At 31.7% G+C, this 9,776-nt stretch overlaps 1 long non-coding RNA gene across 1 annotated transcript; it reads right to left on the bottom strand.

Moving 5' to 3' along the window:
• Positions 1-4,822: 4,822 nt before the first annotated feature.
• On the bottom strand, positions 4,823-7,142 carry LOC124885649. The gene is made up of 2 exons (XR_007043000.1): positions 6,602-7,142; positions 4,823-5,302 (listed from the first exon to the last, which is right to left on the bottom strand). It is a non-coding gene; the product is annotated as an uncharacterized LOC124885649 (long non-coding RNA).
• Between the last annotated feature and the right edge of the window lie 2,634 nt (positions 7,143-9,776).

Below are 9,776 nucleotides of genomic sequence, written 5' to 3'. Positions count from 1 at the left end.
GTCCATTATCGCACCGCCCCTGATAGTAATTTTGATGAGAGCATTATTATCGCTATTACCAGTCATTGTTTCCTTTTCATCTAGACGATGGTCAAGCAAGGAATTTTTATTTGCCTTAGATCTAGTGACGTATTGGTGTTCAGCCAACTTTTTGTCAACACAGATCAATTTGTACTTACTTGATTACTTGATAAAGTGAAAAACAACTCCAAAGGAAAATATGTTAGATCCCATCAATGGAAAGTAATGCAAGATATCCGACAAAAAGTAAACACGTTTAGTTGTTTTCATCTTAGGTAATTGATCCAGGGGAAGTTATCGACTCAAAAAGAATTAATGGATAGGACTTTGTCCATTTATTTTAAGATAAGTAGGTCTTTAACAAGAAGTTTGTCAAGTCTAAAATCTTTGGGCATCTCCATCAACTGTCTTTGGATTCATATGACTTTTCTCGACAAAATAGGAGATAAAGTTTTACAGGATAGAGGTCGGGCCAAAAGGTTGCCTACGTATCTCTTAAAGGAGAAATTAGGCTATAGGTAGTTTAAATAGGCAAGGATAGAACTTCATTTCATTGAAATCTTATTAGAATTCATTACATCAGGAAAATATAAAAGGAAAATGTCAACAGAAAAGACAAGACTAATGACTAGATCCTAAATATGTGCGGGTCTTCTCGCTTAATTTTACTTCTTCCATATCTTGATCTTCTACAGGTGGTATAGCAGAAATTCCAACTCGGCCCTTCCTGCATCTACGAGGCTCTCCAAATATATTTTAAAAGCATGGCATAACTCCAAGTTGTGCCCTCCGATTCCTCCATGATAGTGACAAACCTCTTTGAATTTCTTCCAATCCTTAGACATCGTGCTAGGCTTCCTTTCCACTGGCTCCAGAATCTTGGTATGGATGAGCTTTGAATAGATTTCATAATAGGTATCTTCAAACTTTGTGAAGTCATATTTGTAGATTTGAACATTATCAGTGATGGGCATGCGTGGATTAACATGATCGCAATAGAGAATAGTTTATGGCCCCAATAAATTACTTATCTACCCGTTACGGATAATATTGAAAATTTTGGCTTTTAGAGCGAGGCATTCAGCAGTGGTATGGCCAAATTGATTTGGATGATAAAAACATCTTTTATGAGCATATTTTGGAAAACAACCAAATCTGTCCGTTTGGTCAGGATGGAAGACTCTCATATCTCTTAGAATTTGATAAATTGTCGAGCATGTCATGACCTTGGGGAACCGAGAGTATCCTCTGAAGTGAGCCCTGATGATAATTTTTTCATTTCCCAACCTGATCCTAGTTGACTAAACAGCTTCCCATTTGATCTTGGCCTAGTGTTCTTTTCTTACATTTGAAGGTGGAGCTTTCTCAAACTTCTTTTTTTCTTGCACGATCAATTGTTTGACTTTAGCAATTTCCTTGTCATCCTGATCGATCCTTCTAATCATTCTCTTGATCTCCGCTCTTAGAATTTCCTCCACTTGGAATAACTCCACTATCCATCTTTTCAGTTGAGTAGTCCTTGAATCCATGACCGATTTTCCTGAAAGAATAGGAATACATTTAAAAAGAAAGTTAACGAAAATGGTTGAGGACTTTTTGAGAGACTTGGAGACCTAAAATTTTTTGGGCTGACTTTGGATAGTATATTTTGGCTTAGAGGGGTTTATAAAACTTCGGTTGAGGAGTATATCAATTTACCTTTGATTCGAACAACGTACATAAGCACATACAACAATTTTATCATACAACAATAACATAATAAACGCTTCTTAATTGGGTGAATCTTTCGAGCCAAGGGTTGGTCTAGCAAATATGAAGGTAGTATATGTCTTTTAAAACCAATTCATTGTCCCTCATAATCTCCATAGATATATGAAAAAGGGCATAAATGCCTACAAAGTTGCATGAAAAGGGATAAAAATTTTTGGGAAGAAAAAATAACATAAGAAACAGAATAAGGTCCCATGCAAGGGATAAAAATAAAAAACACTAGTGTCTAGATGATCCTTCATCGGCCTTCACCCTCTTAGCTTTGTCAACCTCATGCCACATGCGATATTTATTGGTGATCAAGTGATTCACGTATAACTGTGCTCGACTTTCATCGGTTATTCTCCCTATGCTATTAATCCAGTAAACCATGCAATCATCCAAATCAATCAAACACCGCCTAGCATCATCAATCTCTTACTTGGATCGCTTTAATTCTTCTCTCAATTGGTATATGCTTGAGGCATCCTCCATATGCATTCGATGGTGTGCAATCTCACTTTTTTGGAATTCATACTGAAGTCTGTATAATCGAATCTGATGTTTCGATTCTACATAAATGATTTGTATGGTCACATTCGAACCTGGGACCAATGTTCCGGCAATATTCTTATTTCACCATTATTTGTAAGTGTCACTAACCTCGGGATCATACCCGATGTTAAAGGATATTTTCTTAATTTTTTTCCCTTCACTCCTTTACCATGAAGTGCTTAAGTGGGGTCTCGCCTTTTCCATACTCGGTGATAAATCTAACCATAGGCACAGTTTTTAAGAAAATGATGCGAGAACCCGCGGTGAAGAAATAAAGAAATCCTTCTATATCGAAATCTTATTTAAGAAAATAATAGGCAAATTCCTGGATCACCCGGGGCTTTTCAATAAATGCTTCATCATCCACTATTGCAAGATAAGATTGCATCCTTGAAAGAAATGATACCCACTTTGACACCTTCCCAAAGCTCTATATATTTCAGCGACGATCATGGGAGCTAAAGTGTGGAATACTTTAGTGGTTCTGTAATCCACTCCATAGAAAAGGGCATGGGTCACCATAACAATAGTGGGATGAATGGTGCCATTTTCTCCTTGTGGGAACACCGTAGTTCCAAGTAAGTTCACCGGGAAAGCTGATGCTCTTTTCTCCTTCCACTTTGACTATGATGCAAATAAATGCCCAAATTTTTCAAAAATATTAAATCTTCCCAACCGATAATATACTTGTGAAAAGGTATGTTTGCTCTATCATGCTCTCCCAACCAGGTATCATCTTTGATTGAAAAGACATACTTGATCTTTTGACGGTTCCATACAATCGGGACCAAAATACTATTGTCAGGTGCACTCCTCCTTTTGGTACACATGTTGATGCTTTCATAACAAGTTACCACTTCTTTAATAGTGGGATTCAATTCAACCTCCCCAAAGAGAAACACAATGTTGTCATCATCATTAAATTTTGTTAGCGCATGGATTATTTCTGGCCAAGCATCCATTTCCATAAGCAAAGGTAGGTGCCTGATATGTGTTCTAACAATATTTTTATCTTCCGCACTCATGTGAGTCTACTAAACTTTAAGGCAGTTAGGGAGTTTGGTAACCATTTTGAACTTTTTGAAAGGGACTAGTTGAGCTATTTCTACATAGAAACAAATAAAGTAAGCTTTTCCTCCTACCCTGAAGGATAATGGATCAGATCTATTAACATATACTCCTTTAACACCTAAATATGGCTCGTCTGTGATTGACTCGTGGTCAATAGATGTGGGATAGGTTTTCCAACCCAATATCCCCTCAGGTATTGGGTTGTCCTAGATCATGCCTAATAGGGTTTCGGTTTCGCTCTATCCTAGGTATCTAGAGTGGGCTTTGACTAGGTTCCCAAGTGGACACCTTAGGTTTGAAAATACGAACAGCCATCAGATGTCCTACGTACCAATAAACTGTCATATTTTCAACACTTCATTTGAAATTGATAAATAGGGGTCGCAACAACTACAAAAACCTAAACAGTTTATATATTTCAAATATGGAAGTATGTCATGAAATGCAACAGTTTAAATTTTGCAAGAATTTAAACAAAATTTAAATAGTCAAAGTAGTTAGTTTAAATATTTGGTTAGAACCTAGATATAATCCCCAGTAGAATCGACATTTTAGTTTTATCCCTTTTCGAATTTTATTTAAAAGAAAATGGTTTTGACTTTTTCAAACTATTTCGAAATTCAAGAAAATTTCAAAAGGATTTTGAGAAATTTATAAAGATCTCTACTTGATTTTTAAAGAATATACTCCCTCCGTCCCATTTTATGTGTCATCATTTCCTTTTTTGTCCGTCCCAAAAAAAATGTCATCTTTCCTTATTTGGTAACTATTTAAAGATACAATTACACTTTCACCCTTATATGTCCCACTTATAAGAGCATACTTAATTAAAAATAATAATAGTACATTGTTTTAATGAAGAACAATTTTGTAAAAAGCATAAAGTCTTTACTTATTTCTTAAACTCTGTGCCCGATCAAATGACGACACATAAAATGGAACGGAGGGAGTACCAAGAAAACTTAAAGGAATATCAAAGATTTAAAAAATAGAAATGAATATTTGAAATTAGAAAAACTGAGTAAGGATTCAATTAACGTCCTAAGAAGGTTTTTAAGGCACTTAGACATCCGTTTTAAAAACGGTTCACCAAAAATTATTTTTTTGACTAACTTAAAAAGGGTGGCTTAACTTTATGAAAAGGTTGATTTTATAAAAACATTAAAGTTATTTATTTACATATTTAAAATGGAATCTCTTTTATTCAAACGAGAAATATTATACTTTAGACCAAGTACTTCCCTAATGATAGAAAGTTAATTTTCCAAAATAACTTAATTTCTTAAGTTTGAAGAAAATTACTTCAATCTAAATAAACTATTAGTCATGTGAACATGTTTTGAGGATGAAAAATGAAGGAACCAATTTAATCTATTTTAAACAAGATGAATTAGTTGATAAAAGTTATAGATTAAGTAGGAAAGTCGAGATAAAATATAGTGGCAACAACATAGGGAACCACTAGATTAATTAATTAAAGTTAAGGTTAATAAAAATAAACAAGAATAAATTATAAATTACAAGGGAATAAAATATAAAGAGTTGGAGTTGGGCCCCTTTGTTGTCCCATCAATAAGCTGCCCAGTTTTGGGCCTTAAACTTTATGGATTTTGGGTCCATTTTCTTTCCGGTATATCAGTTGTATATCACAGCTCTTTTTTCAGCATTTTCTGTATACTCAATGTATATATGACTGTATTTTAGTAATGTATACAGAACTTTAGTCCTCTAATGGTATAATCAGCTTACTCTTCGACTCCCCTGTTTAGGGACCCGTATATTTGTGTATAAATGCTGTATACCGGCACTGTATCAGTCCATTTTGAACTTTAGCGTGTAGCTAGACTCGACAGCTCGGGTCTGCTTGGCCCATCTCGGAATATTCAAGGGATGGAGTTCATTCGGACTCAAGATCATTATATTTCATGCATAGAAAAAGATGAGATAAGGATTAGACATTTATGATATAAAATTTGACAGCAACTAAGTATTTCCAACATAGAATGGTTATCCACAAGCACTTATACGCAAATAGAGGACAATACGTGATTCATTCTTCTAACTAATTCAGCACCCTAACACTTTACATCTACTATGTAGAATTTTTACAATCCCAGACATAAACAATGCATAGTAAGACAGATGACAAAATTGATTTGAACACTCAAATGATGCACAAATGGGCGCACAAACAAGTTGTGAAAATAATATCCTACACAGGCAACTACGGAGGATACAAACAACACATTTTTTCCTAACCAACGATATATTTAACAATCAACTCCGTATAAACTTAAATGCTTATCCCGGGCATTATATAGAATGGTTGATAGAAATAGGAGGCACAATAGTCTAGTTCAAAATCCTTTTATGCCTCATGAACAATCGCAACAATCAGGGGAGGGTTAACTTTAAGAAAGCATTATGGCCACTATTGCAAGAAAAGACAATGATATTTTAAAAAAAAAAAAAAAAAACTTAACCAGAAGGGAGGGCTTGCTGGTTCAGTAACTTAGCTTCACTAAACAAACTTGAATCCACTTATTATTTGACTTTAGAATACGTGTTGTTTAAGGCCAAAAACTAAAAATAAAATTTGAAACTGCTAAGGGGTAAGATTCAAATAGATCACGACATCACGTGTTAGCAAATCACTCAACCACTATGCATGATACCCAAAGATACAGAATAAGCACATGTAACTAGACCACAACTTCAAAATTAGTAATAGCTAGAGAAACGAGCAGCCCTCTATATACGATGAAAACATATAAGAAATGCCCAAATGGAGTCTATTTGATTTTAATCGAGCTTTAAAGCGAAACATCAGTTGATACAAAACCTAAATTTTAGAAGGAAACAACACATTTGAATATACAATCCATAACGAACTGAAGCTCGAACAAGATACTATGCACAGAACATCAACTGAACAAAATGGATAAAAGTCGACTTGAGCCAATTTATTCATATTTGAAGATGAAACGACAAGCTACTATCAAAGAAGCACATATTATGCGGTCTTAAATAAAAGGTGATCTCACAGTTTTTTAAATGAAAAGCAGCATAGCAAACAACTAGAAATTAAGAGGAAAAAATCATCTGATTGAACACTCAAACAACACATTTATGAAAAGGAATGACACTTAACAGATTTTTTAAAAAATTTAGACGCTAACAGGAAATCGCATGGAAAGCGTTTAACCTTTTTCAGAGCAACGAACTTGGGACAACTAACTTATCACAATGAAATTTCCGCCACTAGAACTCGACTTGAACTCATGGAGTTCAAACAACGTTCGTAGGATTTGATTTCTTGAGTGTTCTTTGAGAATTTTGGTTACGTGATGCGCCTCCAGAATCTCCAAGTTTTTCCCCAAAAAAATCCTCCTCCTCACCCCTATCTCTCTCTATCTATTTATAGGGGATTTAGGGGGGATTAGGAGTTGATTTCATGAGAAATTTTTGAATTCCACAGTGACACAAAGACCATTAAACCATTAATGGTCTTTGTACTTGAAAATCAGTGGAAAGAGATTTGGAAAAGAGATGTTGGTTTTATTGGTCAAAGAGGTGAATTAATTCACAGTACGAAATGGTGAACATGAACTATAAATTGCCAAATATGGTGAACTTCGAATCGAAAATAGGCAGAAAAGCAAAAAAGAAATGGTTGTGATTAAATGTTGTTCCGGAAAAAAGTGAAGAGAAAGACGCAGTATTTTTTTGTTTATCTGAAAAAGAGTTGAGCGCGTGGGAGAGTGGTGGGGTGGGATGATGTGTTATGTTAGTGTTGTTGGGCCCGTTTGTATTGAAAGGATTTGGGTTGGATTGATTTAGGAATAGGACTTTAATTATTGCTTGGATAGATTAAGCTATTTAAGAGATAGCCTAAATGAGTTGAGATTTTAGTCAGTTTTATTTATAATCTAGCCAAATTGATAAGTTCATTGACCAATTGCATAGCAATTGTGGTAAAATAGATTTCAATTATAGTCGAACCTAATAAATTGACTAAATTGAATCAAAATTTGATACAAATTAACAATCAATGTAATCCCAAATTTCTTGATTTAGTAAAATCAAACACATTATTTTTTTTATTTTATTTTTTTTATTGTTATTATTATTATTATTATTATTATTATTATCATCATCATCATCATCATCATTATTATTATTATATTTTAAAAAATAAAATTATTTTTTAAGAACAAATTATATTTAAATCAAAATTTTAACTATTTGAATTAATTTTCAAGATAACCTTCGATTAAAATCTGATTTTTCGTGAAAATAATTATTTAAGTAACAAAATTATACGATTTCGTATATTTGAATAAGAAAATATATAATCATTACTTAAAATTACCTAGATAAATACTTTTAAAAGCTTTTATCCGGATAAAATAAAGGTTGCAATTTTATTTAAAATCAAAGAAAAGAAATTTAATGTTAAAATTAGCAATATGTAATATGTGTTATATAGATGAATATACTTGCGCATTTAAAGAATATTATTACAAAGGAGCATATAGTATAGAAGAAAGTAAAGAAATAAGAAAATTATATTTTAATAAATTACCCGAGCCATTTAGTTCGAAAATAATAAAAAGTTGGGAAGAAGCAAAAATAGTAGATACGTTAGGATCAAGAATAAAATATTTACAACAATGGTATAGAAACTTATGTGAAAAATATAGAGAAGAATTAAAAATGGAAAAAACATTAATAAGAAATTTAGCTTGTTGCAAAAATAAAATAGCACCCCAATTTGGATGCGAAGAAAGATATTATAAGAAAAGAAAAAGACATAAGAAATATAAGAAATATAAAAAATCAAAATATAAATATAAGAAACCAAGAAAAAGATATTATGTAAAAAATTATAAACATAAAAGACCATATAGAAAGAAGAAATCTATAAAAGAATGTACTTGTTATAATTGTGGAAAGTTAGGACATTTAGCTAGAGATTGTAAATTACCTAAAAATCCAGAAAATAAACAAATATCAGAAATAAAAATAGATAATACCGAATATATGCAGATAGATTATATAGATTATGAATTAGAAAGTGAAGATAGTATATATGAAATTTCAGAAAACGAAACAGATAATGAAATAGATAGCGAAATAGATGAATCAGATGACTGAAGAAGATATAAAAATAATAACAAAGGAAGAATATCTAAATGATGAAGGAACGGAACAAAAAATAATATTTGACAGTAATATATTTGACAAGATAAAAGGAAAAGAATTAGATTTAAGTGTAGAGAAAATATTTAAAATACCAACAATAAAAAATATTTTTACTAGGAAAAAGGATGAATATTATGTAGTATGTCAAAAAGAACATGTAATAGACTGCAGATATGCAAAAGGAAAAGCTAGTATACCGCTAGTAACAAAAAGAATAATTAATAAAGAAATAAATGATATAAAAAGTAAAGGAGATCCAATAAAATATGTACACCTTGGAGGTACAGAGATATTAATAAAAGCATGTTTTAGAGAAGGAATAGATACACCAATAGAATTATATTTAGCAGACGATAGAATTATAAAACCTATAGAAAAAAGCATAATAACTGCCGTAAAAGGAAATCTAATATACCAAAAATTTAAATTTATAATAAGTGCAAATTATTCAGTAGCAGTAACAGATAGGAATATAGATAAATCATTAGTATTATATTGGAAAATATCAGGAATAGAATTAACCCCAGGAAGTAAAATATTTACAGCAAGATGTAAAAATCTATATGTATTAACAACAAAACATAAAATAACAGAAAAAAATAAGATTAACAAAATACAAATAGAAAGCCCATTCGAACAAATAGTAAAAACAATAGATTATAATGATTATACCTATAGAGACATAGATACAGAAGAAAATTTAGAAATAGTAAATGATAGACTAAGTACAACGAAAAGAATAGCTAATGAAAAACCAGAATCATCAAGCTCATAAAAAGAACAAGTTATGAAACAAATTCAATAAGTAATTTAAACCAATATTACATAACGGGAAAAATAAATGAAAAAGAATATTTAATACTTTTGAATACAGGACAAGAAGAAAATCATATAGCAAAATATCTAGTAAAAAATGAAGAAATAAAAACTGACAATAATATATGCCCAGATCTACCAAGAAGTTTAATAAATAATAAAAATATAGCAGAAAAAGAAATAATGCTAGGAGTTAGAAAAATAAAAATAGAATTCGAAGTAAAGGAAGAAATGCAGAAAGCAGATATAATATTAGGAATAAAATGGTTAGAACAAGTAAAACCATATAATATAGAACATACACAATTAACCTTAACATATAACAAAGAAAAGTTATTCCTAAAAAGAGCCTTAACATG

Source organism: Capsicum annuum, chromosome 7 (genome assembly GCF_002878395.1).
Source record: "Capsicum annuum cultivar UCD-10X-F1 chromosome 7, UCD10Xv1.1, whole genome shotgun sequence".
NCBI lineage: Eukaryota > Viridiplantae > Streptophyta > Magnoliopsida > Solanales > Solanaceae > Capsicum > Capsicum annuum.
Note: the sequence above shows the minus strand (reverse complement) of the source record. Positions and strands in the feature narration are given on the sequence as shown.